Below are 2,856 nucleotides of genomic sequence, written 5' to 3'. Positions count from 1 at the left end.
TTCGGTTCAAATCGAGTTTGAGTTGAAATCAAGCTTACTCATTTAACGTCTATGAGCCGGGCTCAAGCATGGCGATATCACTCAGCTTGAATGCTGCTGAGCAACTCAATAGTACACATGTATATCAACAATTATAATATAGTTATGCAAAATTACTAAAATGGTCAGCCTTTGGATAATTACAAGGGCCCAATCATCAAATTTAATATTCAATTGTGTCCCACTTTGAGCCCCAATAAATTATACGGGCTCAAGTGCGAGCAAAACAGTACTCGTGATTGACTCGACTAATTTAGAGTCATCTCTATAGCTGGAAGTGTAGGCCGGGCCAGTTCATGCAGCGTAACGTAGCTGCAACGGGCCTCTACAAACGGATATTGCCTTGGTCAAGGTTGGGCCGCGATGCATAACAATTCTTAAAATGGTCGCCATGGCCCTAAGACAAAGGGTCTGTTTGGATTGTAAGTTATTTGGGATTATTTGGGATATTTTTACTGTAGCACTTTTTGTGATGTGATGTATGTGAGATGAAAAGATATTGGGAAGATAAAAAGGTGTATTGGAAATTGTAAAGATGATGTAAGCAAATAAAATTGGGGAAATATGAAGCAATCCAAACAAACCATTTTCCCAAAGGAATAGCTTTTATTATTCATCAATATGAGTACTGGCAAAAAAGATAAATTCTTTATGAATATACTACAGGAAGCACACATGTTCTTCATAGATTACACAGCACATGCATATCCTTGGGATGTGTAGTGTAGAACATGAGTGGGGGAAGTGCTTCAACTTAAAGTTAAGTTAATCTAATCATAGTACAGAAATAATCTAATGATAATTATAATTTAATGTGTCATCCGTCTGGACAAATTATTAAAGCTGCAGAACAAAATATCTACTTGTGGTTAAGGCACCGATCTGCTTGTACTAGCCCTATAGGAGACGGGGCAAGGATTGCAATAGTTCGGAAAGGTTCGCGGTTATGATTTGATCAAAAATTTTAAAAAAAAAATAAAATTTTTTTAATAATATATTAAAAATGAGTTATATTTTAAATAAATGAAAATTTTGATGACGGCCCTATAAGTACAAGTGTTCGCTTTTGGGTTGGGATACTTTGAAAAAAAAAAAAGTTTTCCCTTTTTCTTTTGGATGTAGACCCAAAATTGGAGAACCATTATTCCATTTTGGGCTTTTGCCTCACTCACGTTCATAAATGTATCTTCTTTTTTTTTTTTTTTTTCTTTTCATGCATTTGATAAAACCCTTTAGTGTAACAACTTTTCTTTTTCTAATTGAAACTTTTGTACATAGGTTGACGGAAGACTCGGTCAAGTGAAAGCAAGAGTCACTACCAAGATTAAGGTTAGGAGAAGAAAAAGTCCGTAAAAAGTTTCAAATCGCACTATATATACAAACATTGGAGGTGTGAAATTAATCTTTTGATTACTACATGAGTCGATATGTAATAAAAATATGTGCACGTCAAAGTGAATGAATTCTGCAAATTGTAAATATTCAGTTTATGGTCGCATCAAATGCTCCGTCAAGTTTTGGTCAAAATGCAATAGATGAATCGCATAAAAGTTAATGTGATATGGAAACGTTACCATCTTACACTGTAGGTTTCCCCTTCCCTTCGTACGTTGGTTGGCCGAGAGACTTTGTCAACCAAATTATGTCACCTTCCTTATTCCACAGAAGTGTTGCCGTCAGTAAAATTAATCATCATCATCAGTAGAAGTATCAAACTTCATCATCATCAGTAGAAGTATCAAACTTCTTCTCTTTTTTTTCTCATATTTTGTGTTCTTCTTGCATTTTTCCTTCTGGGTTTTTTTTTCATGAAATTCTTATTAAATCTCCCCGTTTGGAAGGTGTTAGTCCAAAATTTTACTGTAACTTACTGTAAAATTTTCTTAAAAAAATTTTAACGTGTGTTTTTTTTTTAATATTTTGAAATATATAGTTTAAAAATTTTTAAAAGGTTTTAGAGGTTACTGTAACTAAAGTTTTTAAAAAACTTGGCTTCCAAACAAGGTCATAATGTTCACAGCGTCTGTTTCCTAGCTGCAGTTGAAGTGTTGAACATAACTCACAAAATTTTTTTTAAAAAATCTGCCCAAAACCCTAGTCCAAGAGTGAAGCAGGTTGACTATTTGTATTATACAAGCAGTTTTGTGCAAGCCAATTATTGCTATTGCAGTTATTATCATGATATCATTATCAGTATAAATATGACGGTTCAGCAAATTGCAGAAAGAAGAAGAAAACGAAAAAGGTCATGGTTTTGGAAATAGTCGGGTATGGGACGGACGCACATAGAATTTGTTCCTTGTCAATAATGTCGAAAACCAAAATACGTACAAGAAAATCCAACCAACAAGAAAAGAAAAAAAAAAAAAAAAAGTAGCCGTACAATGAATCGTATCCAGAAAAACGGCTAAATAATATGTATATAATAATACAGAACACCCAAAACAATAGGCGCAGAATTGGAACCCAGGTGCCTTCACGACTTCACGACCTGACCGCCCCCCGGAAAACAAAGAGAGAATTTTAGCCCAAGTGAGTCCCCCTTGTTTTTACTTATGAAAACAAGGCATATACGGTCCAGACCATGTTCATAGAACTGTATCTTGTTCCATCTCCACCCATACCGGATAATCAAATTATTCACCTGTCGTTGGCTACATTCATTTGGATGCCACATCTCTCTCTCTCTCTCTCTCTCTCTCTCTCTCTCTCTCTATATATATATATATTCACCTAAAAAAGTTAAAAGAGTTCTTTTATACAACTAGGAGATCAAATGCAATAGAAATGAAGGTAGAATAGAGAGTGGTTCGAAAT

This window comes from Coffea arabica, chromosome 11c (genome assembly GCF_036785885.1).
Source record: "Coffea arabica cultivar ET-39 chromosome 11c, Coffea Arabica ET-39 HiFi, whole genome shotgun sequence".
Classification (NCBI taxonomy): Eukaryota; Viridiplantae; Streptophyta; class Magnoliopsida; order Gentianales; family Rubiaceae; genus Coffea; species Coffea arabica.
This window is presented reverse-complemented; position numbering follows the sequence as displayed.